Source organism: Lissotriton vulgaris, chromosome 8, assembly GCF_964263255.1.
Source record: "Lissotriton vulgaris chromosome 8, aLisVul1.2, whole genome shotgun sequence".
In the NCBI taxonomy this organism is placed as follows: Eukaryota; Metazoa; Chordata; class Amphibia; order Caudata; family Salamandridae; genus Lissotriton; species Lissotriton vulgaris.
The window spans coordinates 299,975,590-300,002,798 of NC_141696.1; positions in this window are offsets into that span (position 1 = coordinate 299,975,590).

Below are 27,209 nucleotides of genomic sequence, written 5' to 3' on the forward strand. Positions count from 1 at the left end.
GGCACATTGTAGCCTATGGGAATAGAAAGGAAGCAGTAAAATGGAGTTAAATATGTACTTGAGAAAAGTACCTGTTCCTCTGATGTGCCATATAGCTGAGCATACAGGGGAATAATATCATCCACCACGGCCCTCCCCCCAGTATTGTGTGCCATTAGTGCTTGCAGAGCTGGCAAATAGCTGCTAAAATGGAGGAAGTGTTGATAGCAGCAGTACCAGGAAGCAAGTGTGTTTTTTTCCAACCATCGCATACATGTATGCCACGTACTCGGTCATCAGCGTTGGCGTACACAGCCATTAGGCTGCGACTGTCGCTATCCCTAATGTGAGGCCCACCATGTGGTCAACTTCCGCTGGCAGCGTATGTTTAACAAGTCCTATTTGCGAAGTCAGGCATCCACCAGGTTAGCGGTTGGGGAAACTGTATTGTTGACAGTTAAGTGCATCACTATCACTACAAATGAGGCTAAACATATATAAAATTTGAAATGTCCTTGTTCCTTGTCATGCCCAGTACAAAACATAATCTTTATAGTGCATTACTGTGCACAAGGCCAAAATTTGCGGGCACACTGTACACCGTGGTTGGCGGTAGTTCACAAGAAATGTTATGCTACCCTCAGTACAGTGGCAATTTTCAATTTTAGAATTAATGATGTGCATATCTCTGTTACAGATCTGTGAAGGCCACCTTGGGGATGACCGATGGATGTTCAAGATTTCACAATGATGATGTAAATAGTGTATTGCTTCATGAAGCATTAATATTCAGACCCATGATTTTCGCCGTACTCCTCACATATGTTACTCTGCACACCATGAAAAAATACATTTTGTGTTCCTCCTCACATAGGTACCCGGGGAGAGGGAGGAGACACCGGGCTCCTGTGTACCGCCCAATTCCAGACCTACACACCATGGAAAAGCGACATGTCATCCAGGAGTTCCATTTAATTCAATCAACAATCTTGGATTTATGTAATCAGTTGTAGCCTGACCTCCTAACTCATGTCAATAATTCAATTCAATTCAATTCAATTGATTTATATAGCGCGCTACATACCCAGAGGGTCTCAAGGCGCTTGAAGAAGGGTGGGAAATTACATGTCGAAAATCCAGGTTTTAAGTTGCTTTCTGAATGCTAGGTGGTTCTGAGTGAGGCGAAGGTGAATGGGAAGTGAGTTCCAGGTTTTAGCCGCAAGGTAGCAGAAGGATCTTCCTCCCATGGTGGTTTTGTTGATGCGAGGTACAGCAGCAAGGGCTTGGTTGGAAGAGCGTAGCTGGCGGGAGGGGTTGTAGAAGGAAAGTCGTGTGTTGAGGCATTCGGGTCCAAGTTCGTAGAGTGCTTTGTGTGCGTGGGTTAGGAGGCGGAATGTTATCCTCTTATTGACGGGGAGCCAGTGGAGGTTTTTCAGGTGACCGGAAATGTGGTCTTTACGCGGGATGTCTAGTATGAGTCTGGCTGATGCGTTCTGGATGCGTTGGAGTTTTTTCTGAAGTTTTGCGGAGGTACAGGCGTATAGGGTGTTTCCGTAGTCCAGGCGGCTTGTGACCAGTGCGTGGGTGACTGTTTTCCTAGTTTCGGTGGGGATCCAGCGAAATGTTTGTTTGAGCATGCGAAGCATATTGAAGCAAGATGATGAAACGGCATTGACTTGTCTGGCCATCGAGAGTGAGGAGTCCAGGATGACGCCCAGGTTCCGTGCGTGGTTCGTCGGGATGGGTGCTTTTCTAAGGGCCTCTGGCCACCAAGAGTCGTCCCAGGCGGAGGGGGAGGTGCCTAGGATAAGGACTTCTGTTTTGTCTGAGTTCAGTTTCAGACGGCTGTGCTTCATCCACTCGGCTACTTCTTTCATTCCTTCATGTAGGTTGGTTTTGGCGGTGTTAGGGTCTTTGGTGAGTGAGAGGATCAGTTGAGTGTCGTCAGCGTAGGAGATGATGTTGAGGTTGTGTTGGCGTGCGATGGCCGCGAGGGGGCTCATGTATACGTTGAAGAGGGTGGGGCTGAGTGAAGATCCTTGTGGCACGCTGCAAATGACTTCAGTGGCCTCTGACTTGAATGGTGGGAGGCGGACTCTCTGAGTTCTACCGGCAAGGAACGAGGTGATCCATTCCAGTGCTTTTCCTTGGATGTTTCTGAGGCGTTGTAACAGGGTGCTATGACAGACTGTGTCGAAGGCTGCGGAGAGGTCGAGGAGGATGAGGGCAACTGTGTCTCCATTGTCCAGTAAAGTTCGAATGTCGTCTGTTGCTGCGATGAGTGCGGTCTCAGTGCTGTGTTTGGCTCGGAATCCAGACTGTGAGGAGTCGAGGGATTTGTTGGTTTCGAGGAAGGCGGCGAGCTGGTTGTTGACAGCTTTCTCGATGACTTTGGCCGGGAATGGAAGGAGCGAGATGGGGCGGTAGTTTTTGAGTTCGGTGGGGTCAGCTGTGGGTTTTTTCAGAAGGGCGCTGAGTTCGGCGTGTTTCCAGCTTTCCCGGAATGTGGCGGAGTTGAGGGAGCAGTTGATGACGTCTCGGAGGTGTGGTGCTATGATGGAGTCTGCTTTGTTGAAGATGTGGTGAGGGCATGGGTCTGTTGGGGATCCTGAGTGGATGGAGTTCATCAGGCAGATGGTGTCCTCAGTGGAGATTGGGTTCCAGTTATTAAGGATGTTCAAGGGGGGTGAAGGTATGGCAGAAGGTTGGGTGTGTTGGTCTCCGGGTTGGTTGTCGAAGCTGTTGTGGATGTCTGCGATTTTGTCGTGGAAGAACGAAGCTAGGGAGTCGCAAAGGGTTTGCGAGGGAGTGATGTCGTTGGAGTTGGCGGTAGGGTTGGTAAACTCTTTGATGATGTTGAATAATTCCTTGCTGTTGTGGGCGTTGATGTCTAGTCTGTCTTTAAATGCGGCTTTCTTGGCAGTCCGGATCAGTTGGTGGTGTATACGGGTGGCGTTTTTGAAGGCGTCCCTGGTGCTGTTGTTTGGGTCTTTTTTCCAGGCCTTCTCAAGGGAGCGACAGAGTTTCTTGGATTTCTTAAGATCATCGTTGAACCAGGGGGCGTTTTTGCTGCCTAGTTTGATTTGACGTTTTTTCAGAGGTGCTAGGTTGTCGGCGCTGTTGGTTAGCCATTGAGTGAGGTTAATGCCTGCTTGGTTGGGGTTCGAGGAGTGGGCAGGGGGGTTTTGAAGAAGCGATGAGGAGATCTGGTTGATGGTGATTTTGTTCCAGTTTCTTCGCAGAGTCGGTTGAGGATGGTTGTGGGTTGTGGTCTTTTTGTAGACAAAGCGAACGCAGCTGTGGTCCGTCCAATGGAGAACTGTGGTGTGACTGAAGGAGATATGTTTGCTGAAGGTGAAGATAGGGTCGAGTGTGTGACCTGCGTGGTGGGTGAGGGTATTAACAAGTTGTTTGAGTCCGAGGTTGGCGAGATTGTCCAGGAGGGTGGTGGTGTTGCTGTCGTTGCTCTTTTCCAGGTGGAAATTGAGGTCTCCCAGTAGAATGTAGTCTTCGGAGGGGAGGGCGTGTGGGGTGATAAAGTCAGTGATGTATTCACTGAATTGTGCATGGGGTCCTGGTGGCCTGTAGAGGAGGGTGCCTCTGAGTGTGGTCTTGGGGTCGGTGTGGATCTGGAAGTGAAGGTGTTTGGCGCTAGGGAGGTTGACGTCTGAGCTGGTTGAGATGCAGATGGAATTCTTATGGGCGATAGCAATGCCTCCTCCTGTTTGGATGGTGCGGTCCTTACGGATGATCTTGTAGCCTTCCGGGATGGCAATGGTGATGTCTGGGGCTGAGGAGGCGTTCATCCATGTTTCTGTTAGGAAGGCGACGTCCGGAGAGATGGTGTCTAGTAGATTCCAGAGGTCGATGGCGTGTCTGTGGACCGAGCGGGTGTTGAGCAGGATGCATTTTAGGTGGTTGGTGTCAGATCTCTGTTTGGTGTTCGTGGATGAGGAGTTGGTCTTGGTGCCGTCATACTTGCAGGAGTTGCATGTGAAGGGTCCATGGGTGTGTCCAGGAGCGGCTTGGGCGCAGTTGGGGAGTCGACCGGGGTCTAGGGCTAAGAGGGTGGAGGAGTCGTATGTAATGCGGGGGGGTCTGGCGCTGGGCGCGGTCCAGGCGTGGACGGGCGCAGACGGGCTTACCTTTGGTGCACCTTCGGCGTGCATGGGGCGTGAACGCGCGCGCAAATGCATCTGTCATATATGGATAGTGGAGGGGGATGGGCGAGGGGGGATCAGCTAGGAGGCGGGATCGTGGTCGAGGGGCCGGGATCCTAATCACAACAACAACAAAGATGACTGGCGATTCCAAACCGGGACAGGCTGTGCACGATAGTAAGTTAATGCAGAGGCAATGCGAGTAGTCAATGAGGGCACACAAAGCGAGCACCACACCACAGTAGCTGAGAGTTAATTAAATTATGGCGGATGCAGCTGAGGAGGGAATGCGGGCAGCGCAGGTTCCAGGAGAAATTAAATTAGGTTACAGCACTAAATAAATCGGTCCCAGAGTGCAGCGTGCAGCATAGGCACCAGCGCTAATTGTAAAAATCAGGGTAAACAAGTCAGCAGAGTGCAGTGAGATACGATACCCAGGTGGGACCAGGGGAGCGTAGGGGAGCATCCGCTTCCGAAGTTATCAGGGCGGACACAGCGCAAACAAAGGACGGAGCGAGGTAAGGTACTAAGTGGGAGGGGGGATCAGCTGGGAGGCGGGATCGTGGTGGAGGGGCCGGGATCCTAATCACAACAACAACAAAGATGGCTGGCGATTCCAAACCGGGACAGGCTGTGCACGATAGTAAGTTAATGCGGAGGCAATGCGAGTAGTCAATGAGGGCACACAAAGCGAGCACCACACCACAGTAGCTGAGAGTTAATTAAATTATGGCGGATGCAGCTGAGGAGGGAATGCGGGCAGCGCAGGTTCCAGGAGAAATTAAATTAGGTTACAGCACTAAATAAATTGGTCCCAGAGTGCAGGGTGCAGCGTAGGCACCAGCGCTAATCGTAAAAATCAGGGTAAACAAGTCAGCAGAGTGCAGTGAGATCTACAATCTCTTTTCAAATCACTGTTCCTATTTCTGGTGGATTGTCACAACCTATGTTCAGTCGTACCAGCAGCACTTTTGAGACACGTAGGCAGCTACATCCAGTTCCTCAAACATGAGGATTTAGCGACTGTGAAGGCGCCTTTCTATGGATCTGGTCATATCCCACATGTAATTGGATCCATTGATGGCACCCACATTGCCTTAGTACCACTTTAAGCCAGGGAACAAGTGTACCGCAAGAGAAAGCACTTCCATTCTAACAATGTGCAAACTGTCTGCTTACCGGATATGTACATCTCAAACGTTTGTGCCTAGTTCACAGTATCTGCCCCTGATTCCTTAGTACTGTGAAACAGCACCATACCCCAGCTAATGTCACAACTACTAACGGAGAGAGACAGGCTTGTAGGTAACTGTGATCTGTCCTAACTGTGTGTGGGTAATGTCATTTAGCATAATCTGAAAGTATGTAACTCATTGCTGCACTTCTGTCTGTCTTTCATCTAGAAGACTCAGCATATCCCCACCAGACCTGGTTGTTGGCACCACTGAGGAATCCTACAATGCCAGGGGAAGTCTGCTTCAATGAGTCCGATGGAAGAACATGGCAGCCAGTGGAGTAAGCTTTTGGGTTCCTTAAAGCCAAATTCAGATATCTTGACAAGACTGGGGGAGCCTTCCTCTACTTACTGCTGCATATTCCATGACATTGCCCTGCGACTAAAAATACCTTATATCGCAGAGGATGCAGGCCATGAAGACCAACTCGGTGTGGATCCTGAAATGCAAAATGAAAATGATGATAGTGGTGAAGAGGAAGAGCTGACATGCATCAAGAACTCATCTGAAACTACTTCACCTGAGTGTAAGCATGTTCTGAGATATTGGAGTTCTGGACTTTTTGGTTCCGTCCCGAGGTGTCAGGGAACAACACCCAAAGACCCCGGAGTTCCACCTGCCTTGGTGCGCAAATGAACAGAAACACGGGCTTCTCGATGGTGGCGTCAAAGACCAAAGGTTTATTACTGCAGGGACACAGAAGTCACAGAAACTACGCATGGGCAGTAACTAGGAGCCTGTTCGATTTGTACATAGAGGGTTGCTCCTTATATACTAAAAATTGTGCTCTAGGCAAATATTTCACATGTTAGTACATTCCCAAACCTTTGTGTCCTAAACAATAAATATTTGACGTTACACAGGAACTGTCGATAATATCTGATGCCAAACATTACGAAGAGGGGTTCCCACTAGTTCATCACAATCCCTTGTCAATATTGCATTCAAGAGCCGGACCGCCTCATCGTAAATTTCGTTACCTCCCCCTAATAAAGGCCCAGAAGGAAAGGAGCAGAGCCAGGTGCAGAAGATAGGAAAGCGGGATAAGAGATGTTTGTGGGTTGTAAATGGGCAAGGCTACCGGCTTTGGCCGCCTAATCATGATCGGAACAATGGACACGGGAACCAGTTCAGTAGGGCTGGCCTCGGGCAGAGGAGGCAGCCTTTGTCGAGTCATGCAGCTACAGCGTGATCTGGTTTAAGGTGCACGTGTCATGAAAGAGGTGAATCTCCGGCTAAGGCTACGTGTCCTTAATCGAAATGAAATGATCAAAGGTTATTGCATATGTGAGGGCAAGAAACACAAAATGGCTGCCATGATCTAAGATGGATGCTGTGGGTAGATCAGAAATGTATTCATAACAGGAGTACTCTTGCTCGTATCGTAGCGAAAACACCAGGATATACTAAATGGATCATTTGCGGTTCGCTGATACCAATATTATGTATTTCCGACAACATTGAAAACACGGGTTCAAATCGTCACGGAACCTCAGACCCTCCTTTTGCCCTTACATAGGCAATTACTCAGTCTATGTCAGAGTCTAATTCTATGCTCATCAGGTCAGTGACATGCTGTTGTATACTAAGATGACACCAATGACCATTAGAACCTTCCATCCCCACGCTGAGATCAGAGTCCAAAACCACTCCATGAAGGACCAGTTTCCCTTGTCTACATGAATAGAGTCGGAAATCTTGTGTAGCTTTGAGATCGCCTCATAGACTGTTGGAGCATTATTAGGAATAAAGACACAGCAGCTCGATTGGATCATTCTGCATACCCCACCTCGATCCGCAAGTATAACGTCTAGAACCATACGGTTCTGCAACGTCATGAGTCTATCCGCCTGAAGCTCAGCTGTTAAATTGCTAAGGGCACCAGCAGTTTCGGTAATAGTAGATTCAACTACCCGTGTTAGCTGACGTATGTTTCTACTATTGGCCATAGGCCCCCAGAACGGAAGGAATCCTTTGAAGAAGTCTCCAGCTTCCTGACCAGTGGTATCTTCCTTGCTGAAGACACCTCTCGCTACTCTGGTTCTGTGGTAGTTAGATGAAGCAGTGTATGTTGGAGGCAATAAGCGAGCAATATAACATGAACCTGAAAAGTCGGCAGGCAACCATGTATACGCTCTGTCTCGACAGATGAAGTAGGTACCCCTAGCAGTAAGGAAGGCAGGGGAAGAGTTAGCCGGAAACACATAAGTCTCAACGCACTCACTCCTCCCTAGCTGAGCTCTCGGATTTCTCCCATTACCTTGCAAACAGACCTGACCTCGGTGAGGTACGACCCAGACTGGAGTTGAGCTTTTACGCTTGCTTTCTCCCAAACTAAGGCGATACTCTGAAGAATTCCAACTTAAATATACTCGTAATTCGTCTCTAGGGTATGATGGAGTATTATTGACGTCCTTGATCATGTCAATAATTCCCTGGACTAAGGCTTTGTTGGCAGAGTTATATTTAGTGGAACGTGGTGGACGCGGAGGGTAGGTTTCAAGGGCATAAGCAAAGATGGTTTGAAGGGCCTGAAATGATCCATTGTAGCTGAAAGGCAAAACCAGATAGGGAATGCCTTTATCCATAGTGTGGGGTATCAAGCCACACACCCAGCAGTCTGTAGTGTTAACTACCAGTTGGTGTTGGTGCAAGAGCTGTACAAAAGTGTTATTAATGAATTCTGAGCGTCGGGCTTGCTCATGTTCGGGAAACGAGTGAAAAGAGTGTATAGAAGAAACAGTGGAAGTAACAGGATTAAGGGGAGGTACTGTAGTTACTGGCACATAAATCAAACTTATACCAAAAACAATTCCACCCACCAACGTTATCAAAACAATCAGAAATGTAATGGCACATTGCGTCAAAAAGCATTTGCTATGAAGAATTCTGTAGAGTCTGTTTCTGCGAACATAAATCACATTTTCTCGTTGCAGCGCAGGAAGCTCCATCTTCTACAATCCGCTCGCGACCACTGATGATGTGTACGTAGATGAAAATGCCTCTATCAGCCTTGGGAGTTCCCAGAACTAACAGAAAGATCGACCTTGTGTCAGACCCCCGCAGATTCAACTAGGCACACAGCCACGACCCTACGGCTACCCAGACGGCAAGGCAATTTTAAAAACAATAAAACAATAGCAAACTTCCTGGCTGAAGGCAAAAGTTCAATGTATCAAAATCACAATATGCAGTTGCCTGCTTTATTTGTCCATTTTACGGTTTCGTAAATTATATCTCTTCTTCGCAGGTACGGTCTGATCAGCAAATAGCGTATCACTGGTAGCTGTTGCAGTGTTCAAGTTCGCAGATGGCAGAGTTTCTTCTGATGCTGGAGACAAATGTTCAGAGTTCAAAGGAGTCTTTTCAGGAGGAGAGTCAGATTTCGAAGTGTCAGTAATCAATTCGGCATCGCTGAAAGGGATGAACTTCGGTGTGCTTTCAGATTCGGAGGCACCAATTCCCTTCTTCACCCAGTCGTCGTAAGGAAGTGGCAAAGGGACACGCTTAACATGGGACGCATGCACCCAGTGCTTGCGACCAGCTACACGAACTGCTGTCCTCGTTGCAAGCAGGACCTGGAAAGGACCGACGTATCGGGGCTGAAGATTCTTCGTCCTCGCGAAGTTCCTGATAACCACGTGTTCTCCGGGTTTCAGCTGATGCCCTGGACTCTCCGGAGGCTTTGGTAAAGCATCGAAAACCTGTTGGTGAATAAGACTCAATTTAGCAGTCAAGTCGTAAAGGTAGTCTGTCAACATAGGATATTCTAAAGAACTGAACTCTTTAGGCCTCGGCACACCCCAAATGTTTGCCGGGCGGCCAAACACTATCTCATACGGGCTAAGCCCTACTCTAGAATGTACAGTTGCTCTCGTTGATAACAAAGCCAAAGGAAGTGCGTCTGGCCAGGCTAAACCTGTGAATGCTTGTATCTTAGCTAATTTCAGTTTGAGGGTGCCATTGTAACCCTCCACTAGACCAGCAGACTGGGGATGGTTCGCACTGTGGAACTTTTGTTTCAGACCTAGACCTGCACACACACTCTGCATAACTTTCCCTATAAACTCACTTCCGTTATCTGACCATACAATCCGTGGCATTCCATACCTAGGGAAATATTCTTTGAGAAGAATTTTGGCTGTTGATAGGGCAGTGTTGTCCTTTAGTGGGTATGCTTCTATCCACCTGGAAAAAGCACAGACTACCACGAGGACATATTTCAAATTATTACAGCGATCCATGTGAATGAAGTCTAACTGAATCACTTCAAAGGGGCAGGAAGGAGGAGCGAAGTGACCAGCAGGAGTTGGAGTTCCCTTGCCAGGATTATGCATCAGGCATACCATACAATTTTTCACCACTCTCTCTGCACATTTACTGATCCCATCATTCTTCCAGACTGGAGCCAACATCTTACAGATTCCCTTAGAACTGATATGCGCTACTCCATGTGCCATCGTCACCACTGCAAGCACATACGCATCAGGCAACATCCAACGCTGCTGTTCTGTCAAATCAATCCAACACCCATTCGGATCCAACTTGCCCGTACTCTCTCTCCATACACGTTTCTCTTCCTCAGTTGCTTCTTTCTGAATCTCTTTCACACTTTCCATTGTATCCTCACATATTCCAGATTCAGCAATCCATCTTGCAGACGTAGCAACATACATTCTACTCATCATGTCTCTAGCTGTCTGTTTAGCGGTCTCATCAGCAAAAGCATTTCCACGACCAACATCATCCGTGATTGCTTTATGAGCACTGCACTTCACAATCGCAACTTCAGTCGGCAAGGTTAGAGATTCCAACAAGTCGTTAACTAGCTGACCATGTTGAATCTTCGTCCCATGGGACGTAATGAAACCTCTTTCTCTCCACAAACGGCCAAAACTATGGGCCACGCCAAATGCGTACTGACTATCTGTAAAGACATTCACTCTCTTTCCCTTAGCTAAAACACACGCTCTGGTTAAAGCTATTAATTCTGCAGCTTGGGCAGAATTCTGATTCACTCTTGCAGTCTCCACAATCGTCTTCAAAGTCGTTACTGCGTAGGCAGCCGTCACATCACCATTCTCCAGTTTAAAACATGACCCATCCACATATAATGTGCCATCTGGATCTGGTAATGGAGTATCCTTTAAATCGATACGTCCTTTTGTCTCTTCCTCCGTTTTAAAGCAACAATCATGTGGCTCGGAATCACTCGACTCTTGATTAGCCGGCAACAACGTTGCTGGATTCAATACATTACATCTTTTAATCTGAATATGACTCGCTAGTAATGTCAGCTCGTAACCAGATAGTCTCGCACTAGTAAGGTGTTGTGTCTTCGTTCGATTCATGAGTGTATCCACCGCATGAGGAACCATGACCACTAGCATGTTGTTCATCACCAAACCAGCAGATTGTCGAATGGAAGCCGCAGCTGCCGCTGTAGCTCTCAAACAACTAGGTAACGCTCTAGCTACCGGATCCAATGTTGATGAGAAATACGCACAAGGGCGTTGTTTATCACCAAACTTCTGTGTCAGAACACTCAACGCGCAACCTTCTCTCTCATGAACATAGAGCGTAAATGGCTTACTGTAGTCAGGTGTACCCAATACAGGAGCTGAACACAGTGCTTTTCGTAACTCAGAAAAACTCTCTTGACATTCATCAGACCATGGCACCGGACTCGGAACATTTTTCCCAGTCAAAGCTACCAATGGTTTCGCTAAAAGAGAAAAATGTGGAATCCACTGCCTACAGTAAGAGGTAATATTTAGAAAGGCACGTACTTCTCTCTGTGTGCGTGGAACATTCATTTGCGTAATTGCTTTTATTCTTTCTGGGGTCAACTTCCTTCCCTCCTTTGACAAGAGATGACCTAAGTAGGTCACTTCTTGGCAGCAGTATTGCATTTTAGAAGGTGATACCTTGTGATTCAAATTAGACAAGTGATACAATAATGAAACTGTAGCTGCTTTGCAAGTTTCCTTGTCATCGGCAGCCACTAAAAGATCATCTACATACTGCACTAGAGCAGAACCTGGAGGAAGGACAAAGGAATCTAACTGACTCTTTAATGCTTGACTGTAAATAGATGGGCTCTCACAGTAGCCCTGTGGAGCGCGTTTAAATCTGAAACTGCGACCTCCTAGACAGAAGCCGAAAATATCTCTGCTTTCCTCGGCTATCGGAATGCTGAAAAAGGCATTTTTCAAGTCGATGACTGAAAACCAAGTGGCTGTAGCAGGAATCAACGTTAACAAGGCAGTAATGTCTGGAACCACAGGAAACTGCGGGACCACAATCTTATTGACTTCTCTGAGGTCAATAACAAACCTATATACTGGAGGCTTTGTAGGATCAGTTCGTTTCAAAATTGGTAATACAGGACTATTACAAACATTTCCTCTAGTTTCTTCAACCACACCTTTCTTAATCAAATCTTGCACAATCAATAAAAGTGCACGCTCACCTTCACTAGATATTTTGTATTGCGGAATTCTTGGAAATTTCACATTTGCTTTCAAAGTTACTACATATGGTGGTATTTCTAAAAGGCCTACATCATTAGGACCAGTCGCCCAAAGAGAATCAGGGAGAGAACGCAGCTCTGGTGGGAGTGCATCCATTGACAAGTACATCGGAGAGGTTATTCTTTTACCCAATGTAAGCTGTACCCCTTCTGGAGAACAGTACAATGTCGCATATAGTCGTTTTAACAAGTCTAAACCAAGCAGATTTTCATTACAACCCGTTGTCAAAATCAGGGGTGCTTTTAATTGGCACGGTCCAACAGAAATAGACAAAGGGCCAGATATGGGGTTGTAAACAGGGGCGCCTGAAAAACCTACAGAAACATTTGTTGAGCCAGACAAAGGTGCGCCAGGGAGTTTCGCATGAATGATAGAACTTTTTGCGGCACCAGTATCCAACAGAAACGGTTCGACTACACCTGATGTTGCTACTGCGACATAAGGCCCACTCTGATCCACTGGAACTGATACTACTCCCTCTCTCTGTCCATGGCTGTCCTAGTATCCATTTTGTTGAAATCCCTCATCCGCTTCACAATAGTCTTCAACAAGATATTGTTGAGATCTATTTTGCTGAGTAGACTGTCCATTTCGCTGATCAAAGTGATTGGAAGGACGATCATTTGTTTGTGGAGGCATAGCACCTCGCCCTCGACCTCTAGAATTTTGCACAAAACCACCACGACCTCTCTGAGATGCTGCTGCATTACTTTGCGCCAAAATCGGGCATTCATTCTTGTAGTGACCCTCTTTCTTACAATACGCACACTGGTTCCACTGATATTGAGGCCTCGTTGAACTATAATCTGTCCTTTGATACGAATTCTGTTGCGTGTTAGTCTGATTCGTGCGAGGCGGATACGCCTGTTGCAAAAGAACTTTAGTCTTTAATTCTTTCGTTTTCTTTTCTGACTTTTCCTTCTCTTCTTTATCCCTATTTTCATAGTACTGGGCAGTTGCAAGTATTTGCGCAGTTGTAGAGACAGCCCACGCACTCTCTGAATCCTTTAATTTATTGCATAATTCAGGTAACAAATTATGCACGAATTTATCGACAAACAGTCTCTGTCCCCCTTCAGTGCTCATATCTTGACCACTATGATCCACAAAAGTCTCTTCGAACCTCGTGAAAAAGTCGGAGACACTTTCGTCTTTCTTTTGCCTGCATGCAGATAACTTGTCCCAGTTAACACGTAATGCGGGCATCAGAGTCTTCATTAAGTCTATTATCCTACCCGGAAGATTAGCAATTAGGGGCTCAGGTTTTGCGCCACCCGTTTGCTGACCATCCGCTGCAGTGATAGCTGCCCAATCACCACCTAAGGCTACTTGATGATCCTCTCTACGAATTTTAGCCCACACTGGTTGAGGAACTACATTTCCAAATAACATATCAATGTCTGCTAAGTTCATTATACAAGCCTCAACTGTCTGTGTTAATTCCTTGTAATATCCAGCTGGATTCTTACGCGGATCTGGTAAGGCCTGTTTCACTGCTAGTACTTCGGCTCGCTTCCACGGAATGTGTATCCACACTCTCTGGAATTGTGCCGGAGCGGCAGCAATACCATTAATAGCATCAGCTTGCACAGCATCGCGCCAAATCGGAGGAACCTCCCTCATCGGATATTGGCGACTCAGTTTCGTCTTACTCTTCACTAAATCTCTTGGTGAACGAAGAGATGGATCATTTCTAAAACTTAAGATCAGTTCCATTGCCTCTTCTATATTTTCACCTACTATCATACCAGCAGCAAACTCTTTCTGAACCTTAATTAAGTCTTCTAGATCCGATTCAATATCATCTTCCTCTATCTCCTCACGTAACAACGAGCACATCTCGTCAAAGACGTACCGTTGCGTTGGTTCCTTCCACTGCATAAATGTATCTAATACATCTTTCGTACTATATCTCCTACTCTTCGAAATCCATCTGAGAGCCGTGGAATCTAAAATTCCCCGTTCCTCAGTGCTTGGATGCTGACTACATCTCTGAACAGAGTCAGAAGTAGGAGTCTTGATTAAAGTTTTATAGAAAGGAGACAGCATATTAGACACAGAATCAGTGATTCTTCGACGAACAGAAAGTGGAGTCAACACACTCGCAGACGTAGAAAACGCAGTAGAGGTAGGAACAGATAGCGGAACAGTAGGAGTATCGAGAAAAATAGTTTGTGGAACAGTAGGTGTAAGCGAGACAGATACAGGTATAGAAGTCGGCAATCCAGAAGGAGGAGCCGTAGGAACAGTCACATTAATCACAGGAGGTACAGGAGCTTGATTCTGAGAGGCAGGAGCAGGAATACCAGGTTGTCCAGCAACCGGCAATTGAACATTCGGTACAAGTGGAGCCGTAGCACCTTGTGCATACGGTGGAGGTGATCGTAACAAATAAGACAACAGAGGATCGTTTTCGGGGTCCTCTAGTATCTTAGCTGTTTTTGATGGCAAGGCAGGATAGCACTTGTCGATCGCTAAATTATGCTCTCTAATGGCCACCTCTATGGCTTTCTCACACTCATTATCTTGCAACAGTTTAGTTGCTTGCTCTAGAGTCAACTCTTCTTTCTCTTTCTGTTCTTTCTTTAACCTCTTCATTTCTCTCTGTTTGGATTCTTTTCGCCAGTAACGGAAAGAATCAAACATTGCCGGCCGGGCTTTCTTCCTAAATAATTTCGCTTCTAAATTATCAAGAATTTCGGGCTCAAAACTACCATGCAGTGGCCAACTAAGGACACCGTCTTTCACAGTATAGCGGACCCACACCTCATTATATGAGATAGGACCCACACCATGTTTACAATATAAGTCATATAGGGGAGTCCCAATTGGAGGAACCAGACATGAGTCCTCCAATCGTGAGTCACTGTTGCAACCAAAACAAGACAACATACAGTTTTTCCGACATACCATTTTCAGTCCGGAACACAAAGCAAACAAAACACGAAACAGATATGTGCACTTGAACCAAGAACTTTTAGGCCTACCAAAACCAAACTAATGTATCGATACCCAAACTGAACCAAATAGATTATCGTAACCAGAACAACCAATGATAATCTTACGAAACCGAACCAAACTAAGAACCAAAAAGGATTTTAACAACCCTCACGAAGTAACCAGCTAGCAACCACTAAATACTTAACTGAGGCACTGAAGACGTCACCAAGGAGAAACCCGTCACGTTTCGCTGTACTAAGGGCTGCACCTCGGGTCCAAGACAGGGCGACGGTCAAGGCAACGGCCCACTGCAGCCGTCCTGAACGGGAACCCTCGTGGAAGAGAACTTCGGGCCACTTTTGCGATATGCCGGGATCGATGAAGTGGGGCGCCTCCCTCAGGAATCTTCACACGAAGCTTCTCGAACTCTTCAGGCTTTTGGACCGGTACCGAATGACGTCGCCCCACGTTGGGCGCCAATTGGAGTTCTGGACTTTTTGGTTCCGTCCAGAGGTGTCAGGGAACAACACCCAAAGACCCCGGAGTTCCACCTGCCTTGGTGCGCAAATGAACAGAAACACGGGCTTCTCGATGGTGGCGTCAAAGACCAAAGGTTTATTACTGCAGGGACACAGAAGTCACAGAAACTACGCATGGGCAGTAACTAGGAGCCTGTTCAATTTGTACATAGAGGGTTGCTCCTTATATACTAAAAATTGTGCTCTAGGCAAATATTTCACATGTTAGTACATTCCCAAACCTTTGTGTCCTAAACAATAAATATTTGACGTTACACAGGAACTGTCGATAATATCTGATGCCAAACATTACGAAGAGGGGTTCCCACTAGTTCATCACAATCCCTTGTCAATATTGCATTCAAGAGCCGGACGGCCTCATCGTAAATTTCGTTACCTCCCCCTAATAAAGGCCCAGAAGGAAAGGAGCAGAGCCAGGTGCAGAAGATAGGAAAGCGGGATAAGAGATGTTTGTGGGTTGTAAATGGGCAAGGCTACCGGCTTCGGCCGCCTAATCATGATCGGAACAATGGACACGGGAACCAGTTCAGTAGGGCTGGCCTCGGGCAGAGGAGGCAGCCTTTGTCGAGTCATGCAGCTACAGCGTGATCTGGTTTAAGGTGCACGTGTCATGAAAGAGGTGAATCTCCGGCTAAGGCTACGTGTCCTTAATCGAAATGAAATGATCAAAGGTTATTGCATATGTGAGGGCAAGAAACACAAAATGGCTGCCATGATCTAAGATGGATGTCGTGGGTAGATCAGAAATGTATTCATAACAGGAGTACTCTTGCTCGTATCATAGCGAAAACACCAGGATATACTAAATGGATCATTTGTGGTTCGCTGATACCAATATTATGTATTTCCGACAACATTGAAAACACGGGTTCAAATCGTCACGGAACCTCAATGTGATGACTTTCACTATACTTGCAACTCCTGTAGTGATGTTGTGAGGAGGATGTCAATGCTACATTCCAGGAATATATGCATCTGGAAATATCTGGGGAAAGGTATTTGTTTTGTAAGTGTAGCTTTGTTCAGTTGTAAATGTTGTCATGGACTGTGATCTCTAGAAGTGGACAATGTGATGTGTGTCATATGTATGTTTTTTAGCTAATCTCTCTGTGTTGTTCTGTTTTAGGTGCCTTTACCATGTCATCTCCATTTGGACATTTCAGAGTTGTGACATTAGCAGGTATATGATGCTGCTCAGATGTACGAAGTGAACATGGGAATGTCTGTCACAAAGTTTGAGTGTACAAAGGTGGTACCAAGACAGCTTGCACTGCGATAGGATGGAATTTGCCGGGCTTCCATTGGACTTGGTCCTTGTGGTGTGTTGGTCCTAATGCAATATGTGTGCCATCATGTGCTCCTACAAAATGCTGTGCCTAATTCATGCTATCCTGCTCTCATATTGACTAATTCCTCACTGTGTATAACCTGGATGTAGCTGGTGATATGTCTCCTCATTGTAGGCCAAAGTGCTTGTGGCCCGTCACTGACATTTGTTTGTGACATTCCACCAGATGCAAGCAAAACTTGATTGAAATGACCCTGTGGTCAGAAACTGTTGTACTGACATGTGTCTGTTTATATGTTTATTTGACGTAAAATTCCTTGTGTGAGGTAGGCAAAATGGCTCCTAATTTATTGTTGCCTATTGTGTATGATTTTGTTCAATGTATTCCCTGCTTCCATGATGTGAAAGTCTGCAAGTGATTATGTGATTATCGACACAGAATAACGGAGTCATGTCTTATTTGCTGTCCTATTTCCAACTTTTGGCCCTGCATGATGGTCGGTACCAAGAGAATGAACCTGGGTTCTGTAAACACATTGGCAATAAGACAAAGTTTATGATATTTGTCAAAATATCCTCAGTCAAGTTAAAGTTCAAGAAAAGCTTTATTCGATTGTTAAAAAACAGTCATAAAAGCACACAAATATAATATACAAAGATAATTTCATAAGAAAAACCATAATAAAAGCAATACGAGTAATTACATAAAAAAATTATAAAGTGACAATCATAAAATCATAAGATTGTAACCATCGTTACTGTGCAAAGTGAGCATTCAAATGACCATAAATTTCCTTTGATAAAGCACTTTTTTCAAAAAGGCTAAGATTCTTAGAACACTGTTTTCATTGACTTACAGCTGTAAAGACAGTAATGCAGGGCGACATTGACGTAGTCCAGATCTCTTTAAAATGGGAACTAAAAACATCTGCCTTTCAATAGAATACAATTTACAGAATAATATGACATGGATCGTAGTTTATGGGAAGTGGAATCACAGGGGCAGGGCCGGAGATCGTGAGTCCAATCATTCATAACAGGGAAAGTAACTAAGCTATGGAAGGTCCCCAGCCTAAAACGGGTTAATAAGAACATGTCATAAGCACCGGGGACGTAAGTAGGGTTGAATAGTAAAAGTTGTTAAAATCAATTGATGGTGTAGGACAGTGGGCTTTAAAATCTCTGATGTCATTCTCAGGGTATCCAACAGCATTAAACACTATTTTTTCAAATCTTTCTAGTTACTTTGTTAATAGAAGGATTTGAAAAATATTGTAAGTGGCCCAGATCCTTGAAAGAATTGTAAACATATCTCAACCAGGGACTCCTTGTTGCTCCTTCCAATTTATTATATCTGAGAGGATATCTCTATTCTATTTAGTTTCAACTTTCGTCCATAGCCTGTGCCATAATAACACAGGCTCTATACTAATTAAATCAGAGATAAACAGGATACCCAGTTCAGCATGGCAAACACACCCCGAGGTGCCATTAGGTATGGCTAAAATGTATTTAAAAAGGAGTTTCCAACTGTCTGTATAGGGGAGACATCAGCAAACCCCCATACCCCACTCCCATAAAGAGCAGCAGAAACACATTTAGCCTTGTATATTTTAATTAATTCCTCAGGAGGTCGTTTGCCAAGTTTCCTGGGAAAGATGGTGAGTGCAGAGGTAGTATGTAAAAGGGCCAGTTTTTTTGCAGCTACTGCATGTACCCAGGAGTTGTTATGGGAAAAAAGAATACCCAGATAAGATTATTTTTTAGTAGCCTCAATCCTTTGTCCTGCAATGAAAATATATTTGTTAATCTTAAAACCTCTGCCACAGCGCATGATAAAGGTTTTCATAAAGAGGGTAAAACTATCCACAACTCGTTGCAGTCCCACCTGTGTACGTGACATCAGGACAGCATCGTTAGCGTACAATAGGGCTGGTATTGCACGGCTGTCTACCCAAGGAAAATCCCGGTTATCTTCACATAAGGCTTCCTCAAGCCCGTTTATATACAGATTAAAAAGGAATGGAGCCAGGACACAACCCTGCCTGACTCCACTCCTAATCGGGAATGGGGTCGTACACTCGACCTTCAGGCCGTACCGTACGCGTGCCTTAGTGTCATGATAAAAACATTTAAGAAAATAAATAATATTCGCGTCAACCCCCAGATCTCCCCGCAATTTCCATAATTTCGAATGGACCACGCGGTCAAAAGTGGCTGAGAGGTCCACAAAATCTAAAAACAAATTCTTTTTCTTGGCTCTCCAGTATTTTCCCACTAACAAGGAGAGATTCAGACCCAGTTCTACTGTCCCTAATCCAGCTCAAAAGCCGTATTGCAGATCGGATTGGATCGAATTCTTGTCAGCCCAGTCCAATAAGCGCTCTAATATAACCTGGCCCACAACCTTCGTGATAGAGTTCAGCAGGGAAATTGGTCTGTAACAGCCCTGGTCATTGCTATCTCCTTTTTTGAAGATAGGAATAATGGTGGACTCTACCCAAGTGGGTAGGAATCTAGCGTTACAACTCGCGTTGAAGACCTGCACGAGGCGAGTTCCCCACAAAGGTATAATTGACTTAAACAGGTCAATGGGGACCCCATCTGGTCCTGGAGCCTTACCGCCCTGACTGGCGTGAAGGGCCCTCTCAAATTCCTCCAGGGTAAACACTAGATCCATGGAGTGCGGAAAATCGTTTATATCTCGGGTCCCTAATGAAGTTGCTACTCCTCCGTAAACCTGGGTAAAATGCTTTATACACAGTTTCTCTGGGATGGCTAACTCAATGGTAGGGCCAGTATCGTTAGATAAAAAAGGTGTTCTAATGCGCTATCATTAGTCATTGAGGCCAAGTGGAGAGCCTCCCAGGCCTCATTCCTTAGTATATTTTTCCTGTCTCTGAGCACTTGTTTATAGGCCTGTCTAGCTCTCCTGACTTCTATAACATTCCTTGGTTTCCCATGCAATTCTTTTTTCAACGGTGAGTGAAGTTGAGTACACTTTGAATCGAACCACCCCCTCTGTGCCCTCTTTCCCTTATGTTGCCTGCTGATGGACTCTCTAATTACCTTAGTTACCTTTTGAAAGGACACTAGTAATGCAGGAAGGGTAGTATCTTCACTAAGACATGTCTCTATATCTGAGATAAATTTTACGATAATTGATTTAAGCATCTCTGTTTGGTTCACCATTGCCCATCGCAAGGAATAACCGTTAGTACTAGCAATTGTTAGATTCTCTAGCAGTCGGTCTCTTTTGTTGGTCGCTACAATTTTCTTAAGGGGCAGTGTAACAGTTAGAAAGAGCGGAAAATGGTCGCTGAGTGAGTTGTCAGATACGTGAAAAGAATGAAGTCTGAATGCATAACTAATAGAAGCTAACATAAAAGCGCTGGTGGAACGACAGCCCCGACCACTAAATGTTGATGGCATGGTAATTGGTGATAGACATATTTCATTAACAAACCCAAGATCAAAGCTATTGATTAATACATTCAGCTGATCCCCTAAAACAGAGTGACTAAAGTGTGAAGAGCATACACCATCTTCGCATAAGGACCCACATAAGTTGGTTTCGGAATTTACACACAACATACAATTAAAATCCCCCACCAAAAATAACATTATATCTTTCATTTTACTATTACTTAAAAGAGTCAATGATTTATACATGTTCTTAATCACAGTGCACAGTGAAACTGATGGGATGTTATATAGAAAATCAACCAGGGCAATAGAAAATTTTAGGTCAAAATCCAGAACAAGCAATTGATAATAATTGTCATTAGCGAACTCAGTGATCAAATTTAGGCTCAATGTGTTAGATAAATACACGCACAAGCCACCCTTAGCTCTACCACTCCGACCTTCAACGGCTGGGATATGGTAGGTCCTATACCCATTTAAATGGATTGCTTCCTTAGTCCAGGTCTCCTGGAAGCAAAGGACTTCATATTGTAAAACAAATTCCCACCATAATTGTATATTTAATTTCGATCGAATACCAGCAATATTCCAAGATACAATATGGCAGGCTTGACGCTCAACAACAGGTGTAAGGGGTAGGGGGGAATTTACATTCTCTGTTGGGATCATAATAGCGTGTACAGGTTGAGCAGGATCATTAGAGTCAACGTGATAACTATATAAAAGCTCATTACTAGGATCATGGGGCAGTTTATCCCTCTTAATGTTAAATCTCCATGTATCACCACTTTCGTTCCGCCCCATGGATTTTACACAGGGCGCAGGGTAGACTCAGTCATTATCCTCCAAACCACTCAAAACCTCGAAACGGTTATGAGTAGGTAAATGATATCTGGGCTGCCTGGTTCCCAGATAATTGTCTGGTGCACATTGGGGTCCTAAGTTCAATACAGGCTCAGAGGGATGGTAAAAATATCCTTAAAGATATTATGTTTATATCATGAGGAGTAACCGGCCCGTTCTGGCCCCTCTCAATAATGGTGCGTACCAGTTGCGGGGCCCAAAATGTTATTACTACACAGTCTTCTCTTAACAATTTAGGGGAGGAGCCAACCCATCCGATCCTACGGACCATTTTAAATTCCAAAAAAAGGTGATCTTTCAGACCGGTCCTGGTCGTTAGGGAATGGAGTGCCTTATTCCTTAGGGTTGGCCAATGTTCAAATACATTAGAGGCTAAGGGGGGGACATTGGCCAAAACGCTCGTATACAGGGTAGCTTCTGGGGGTAAATTTAGATTTTGGGAGAAATTGTAAAAATTCTCACAGTGTCCCTGCTGGTTTCTGCCATTAGTAGCTACATCCGTGCTTCCCCCTTCCTTCCCCACTGCAGTTACCCTGCTTTCAAAGCGAGCAGAATTGTTTAAGTTTAAAGTGGAATTCACAACCCTACTCTTCGTTTGCTCTGGAATTACCAGATTAGAGGACATGCCCGCAGTATGCTCTTTCACTTTACAGGATAGCGTGCATGCTATTGAATTGGTAGCAGCTGACTGTGCCAGTTGATGAGTGCCTTGCACCAACTCCTCAATTTTTGCTAGCCGCGATTCTAAGTTGGAAATTTTTAAATGAATGGTCTCCAGGGCAGTTTACATCAGGGACTCTAGTTTACCCCAGAAATTATCATCCTGCAGTAAGTGTTCGGGATTGACTGTTTCTCTCTGCTTAATGGGGCTTCCTGATTCACATACACCTTCTGCCAATTTCCTTTTCTTCCCCTTTGAGCATGTAACAATCTTACTCTGCTTGGGTATGTATGTTTTTTCCGTTTTTTATAGTAGTGGATGGGTGTTCAGCATCAATCTATCAAACACATTTATAGAGCACGCTACTTACCCGCTAGGGTCTCAAGGAGCTGGGGGGAAGGGGGTGCTGCTACTGCTCGAAGAGCCAGGTCTTGAGTTGCTTCCTGAAGGAGGAATGGTCCTGGGTCAGCCGTAGGTGGGTGGGGAGGGAGCTCCATGTCTTGGCCGCCAGGTAGGAGAAAAACTTCCTCCGGAGGTGGTTCTGCAAATCCATGGGACGGTGGCGAGGGCGAGGCTGGTGGATCAGAGCTGGCGGGTGGGTGTGTAGAATGTGAGGCGGTATTTGGGGCCCATGTAGTGGAGAGCCTTGTGTGCGTGGGTGAGGAGCCTGAACGTGATCCTCCTGCTGACGGGGAGTCAGTGCAGGTCTCTCAGGTGGGCAGAGATGTGGCTGTGATGGGGGATGTCCAGGATGAGTCGTGCAGAAGCGTTCTGTATGCGTTGGAGTCTTTTCTGTTGTTTGGCTGTGGTTCCTGCGTAGAAGGCGTTCCCGTAGTCCAGTCGGCTGGTGATGAGGGCCTGGGTGACCGTCTTTCTGGTTTCGGTGGGGATCCACCAGAAGATCTTTCAGAGCATGCGCAGGGTGTTGAAACATGATGACGAGACGGCGTTGACTTGCTTGGTCATCATGAGGGAGGAGTCCATTGTGAACCCCAGGTTGCGTGCGTGGTCCGTGGGAATGGGGGCGGTGCCCAATGCAGGGGGCCACCAGGAGTCGTCCCAGGCGAAGGGGGATGGTCCGAGGATGAGGACTTCCGTCTTGTCCGAGTTCAGCTTTAGACGGCCTAACTTCATCCATTCCGCAACGTCACTCATTCCTTCCTGGAGGCTGGCTCTGGCGGTGGCAGGGTCATTGGTGAGGGAGAGGATCAGCTGGGTGTCGTCAGCGTAGGAGATGATGTTAAGGTTGTGTTGGCGTGCGATGGCTGCGAGGGGGCTTGCAGCAATCGCTGAGCAGAAGGGAGGGAGGCGGACTCTCTGAGTTCTGCCGGAGAGAAAGGAGGTGATCTACTCCAGAGCTTTTCCTTGCATCCCGGCGTGGTGGAGGTGGGTTGTTAGGGTGCGGTGGCAGACTGTTTCAAATGCGGCAGATAGGTCGAGGAGGATGAGGGCCGCAGTTTCCCGGTTGTCGAGCAGGGACCTGATGTCGTCGGTGGCTGCGATGAAGACGGTCTCGGTGCTGTGGTTAGCTCGGAAGCCGGACTGCGATGGGTCGAGGGAGCCGTTTGTCTCGAGGAAAGTGGTCAGCTGTTTGTTGACGGTCTTCTCAATGACTTTAGTGGGGAATGGGAGGAGCGAGATGGGGCAGAAGTTCTTGGGGTTTCGTGGTGGGTTTCTTCAGGAGGGCGCTGATCTCTGCATGCTTCCAGCTCTCTGGAAAAGTGGCAGATAGGAAGGAGTTGTTAATGATGTTCCGGAGTTGGGGTGTGATGATGGAGTCGGTTTTGTTAAAGATGTGGTGAGGACAGGGGACGGCTGGGGAGCTGGAGTGGATGGTGTTCATCACGTGGGTGGTGTCTTCAGTGCTGACGGGGGTCCAGGTGCAGAGGGTGGTGGTGGGGGGCGTTGGTTCGGTGGTGGGTGCATGGTCTGGGCACCAAAGCTGTTGTGTAAGTCGGCGATCTTGTGGTGGAAGAACAAGGCGAGTGAATCCCAGACAACTTGCGAGGGCGTGATGTTGTTGTTGCTGGCGCTGGGGTTGGAGAGCTCTTTGAGGATGCTGAAGAGTTCCTTGCTGTTGTGTGTGTTGTTGTCCAGTCGTTCTCTGAATGCTGTCCTTTTGGTGGTGCGGATCAGCTGGTGGTGTTTGCAGATGGCGTTCTTGAGGGCTGTCATGTTTTCTGTTGACTGGTCATGGCGCCAGGCTTTCTCGAGGGTGCAGCAGGATTTCTTGGAGTTCTTGAGGTCATTGGTGAAGCACGAGGCTTTCTTGCTGCCCGGTCTGCTGGGAGGATTCTTCAGTGGTGCAAGGGCATAGGCACAGTTGGTGAGCCACTGTGTGCAGGTTGAGGGCTGCTTCGTTGGAGTTCGTAGTGGTGGTGGGAGGGTTCTGGCTCAGCGAGGTGGTGAGCTGGTCGGTGGTGATCTTGCTCCAGCATCTTCGGGGAGCCTGTTGCGGGTGGTGGTGGGTCGTGGTTTTTCTGAAGTTGAAGTAGACGCAGCTGTGATCTGTCCAGTGTAGTTCGGTGGAGTGGCTGAAGGAGATGTGGCCGGTGTAGTGGGTGAGGGTGTTCACCAGTTGTTTGAGTCCGAGGTTGTCGAGGTTGTCCAGCAGGGTGGTGGTGTTGTTGTAATTGTTGTTTTCCAGGTGGAAGTTGAGGTGCCCTAGGAGGATGTAGTCTGAGGAGGTGAGGGCAAGCAGGCTAATGATGAAGTCTGCAATGGCTTTGCTGAATTGTGTGCGTGGTCCTAGGGGTCTGTAGATGAGGGTGCTTCTGAGGGTGGTCTTGGGGTCGGTGTGTATCTGGAAGTGAAAGTGCTCGGCGGCGGTGAGGGTGTCGTCGGAGTTGGTCGTGATGCGGATGGTGTTTCTGTGGACGATGGCGATGCCTCCTCCGGTTTGGTTGGCGTGGTCCCTCTGGGTGATCTTGTAGCCATCCGGGATGGCTATGGTGATGTCGGCGGCTGAGGAGGCGTTCATCCAGGTTTCCATGAGGAAGGCGACGTCCGGCGCTGTTGTGTCGAGGAGGTTTCAGAGTTCAACGGCGTGCCTGTGGATACAGCGGGTGTTGAGCAGGATGCACTTGAGTTGTTTGTTGCTGGTGTCTGGTCTGGAGGCAGGTGAATTTGCAGGCTTTGCAGGTGAAGGGTCCGTGGGTGCGTTTCGGGGTGGCTCGGAGGCAGGCGGTGGGTCCGGCCGGTGTTGAGTGCGTGGAGGGTGGTGGCATCGTAGCTCCGTCGGGTTGGCTGGCAACGTCGGGAGCCATGGGAGCCATGGGTCCTGGCGCTGGGCGTAGACGGGCTTGCCTTTGACGCACTTTGGCGTGCAATCGGTGCGCCCGCTTTGTGAGACCGCTGCGCGTGACCACGGTCTCCGCCATAAATGGCGAAGTGGGAGGGAGGAGCAGCTGGGAGGCGGGAGCGGGGTGGCGAATAAGGAGGGGGGAACTGGTACAGAAGAAAAGGGGCGGGCCGCAGGGGAGCAGCAGCGGGAAGCGGGGGGTACACAGAGCGGGAAAACGGTCCCGGAAGGAGCGGCGAGGGAGCGAAACACAGTGACAAAAACAGTGGTGCAAATAATAAGCACAGGGCACAGAAAGCAAAATACACCAAATATACAGGGCAGCAGGAGCGGTGAAGAAGCAAAAACACAGTGACAATACCAGAGGTGCTAATACTGATCACAGGGCACAGAAAACAAAAGTCACCAAAAACTGGGCAACAGGAGCAGCGGCAGACTCGCGGCAGCAGCGGTGAGGATCTGGACACAGTCACGGGGAGCCGTGCGGTGCTTTGAGCGAGCGGCCCTGCGGGCATGGTTAAGAGGTCAGAGCTCACCACTGCGCGGTCTATGCCATAAATGGCCAAGTGGGAGGGAGGAGCAGCTGGGAGGCGGGGCGGCGAATAGGGAGGGGGAACGGGTACAGAAGAAAAGGGGCGGGCCGCAGGGGAGCAGCGGCGGGGAGCGTGGGGTGCACAGAGCGGGAAAACGGTCCCGGAAAGAGCGGCGAAGGAGCAAAACACAGTGACAATAACAGTGGTGCAAATAATAAACACAGGGCACAGAAAGCAAAATACAAAAAATATACAGGGCAGCAGGAGCGGCGAAGAAGCAAAAACACAGTGACAATTCCGGAGGTGCTAATACTAATCACAGGGTACAGAAAACAAAAGTCACCAAAAATCAGGGCAACAGGAGCAGCGGCAGACTCGCGGCAGCAGCAGTGAGGATCTGGACACAGTCACGGGGAGCCGTGCTGTGCGTGGAGCATTATGTATGTGCTTGCGTTTGCATTTAGCCTTTTGACCTCTAGTTGTAACAGTTGGCCCAATGGGGCTATGTTCAGGAGATGTTAGAGAGGCAATATTCACGGCTGAATCTGTTAAGGATTGTACTGAGGTATGATTAATTGATGAAGGAGTCGTGTTGTTGGGTGCTATGCTTGGTGCCATAAGTGTAGGAGTCAGGGAGAGTCTACTCTCCCTGGCGGTTCTACGGACAATCTTCGCTCCGTAAGTTACATTTTCCAAACAAGGATAGACTCTGCCCTCACTAAAAAAGCATCTAGTGTCCCCACCACAGACCTTCCTTTATCTTAACTCATACTGAAAATGCCTCTAACAGGTGCCCTAGCCCTGTAATAGGTATCTCCTGATAACTACTCTCACAGTAAACAGAGTGAAATACTAAATAATATAGTCTCTTATCGTTCCCACTAAAAAGAGCAAGATAACAGCATCTGGTTATTACAGACAACACTATGCTGATTGCTATGAAGAGCAAAATGACAAGCAACAGATGAGGTTGGACAAACAAAGAATGGCAGCAATAAAAACAGCAACACTAATCAAGTCTTTGAGAACACAGATCGTCCAATGTAAGGGTGATGGCCCAGCTCAGCCTCTCCCGGCCTCTGACGAGCTCGGACGGGCCCGCCCTTGGCCCGGACTCTGCCTGGGGCAGCAGCCAGGCACGCCCGTGCGTCCTTTGAGGGCCTCTGACGCCCTCTGCTGATGCTTGTGGCTGGCGACCAGCAGGGCCCCTTGGGATGTAGTCCTAATGGATCTCGGCGTCCGGCTCCCTTCTCAGCAGCGTGGGCAGCGGTAGTCCAAAGAAGCGGAGCAGGAAGCAGTGGATTAAGTTAAGTATAGCTGTTTCCCTCACAGCAGTGACAAACTGGCGTAGCGTGTCCCACGCTGTGGGAGGGCCACGTGTCCTTTGAGGGCCTCCACCGCCCTCTGCTGGAGCTTGTGGCTGGCGACCAGCAGGGCCCTCTGGGAAATGTAGTCCTTGGGATGTAGTCCTAATGGATCTCGGCGGCCGGCTCCCTTCTCAGCGGTGTGGGCAGCTGGAGTCCAAAGAAGCAGAGCAGGAGGCAGTGAATTAAGTTAAGTATAGCCGTTTCCCTCCCAGCAGTGACAAAGTCATCCCTTGGATAAAATTGTGCAGCCAGGGAGGAGGAGTTTTCTCTTATTTTTTAAAGCAAATATTTGAATTTGTTCACAGTTCACAACATGAACATACCCAACCTTAATATAATTATGTGAAAAGTTCAAATGTGGCTTACACAATTTGTGTTATTGC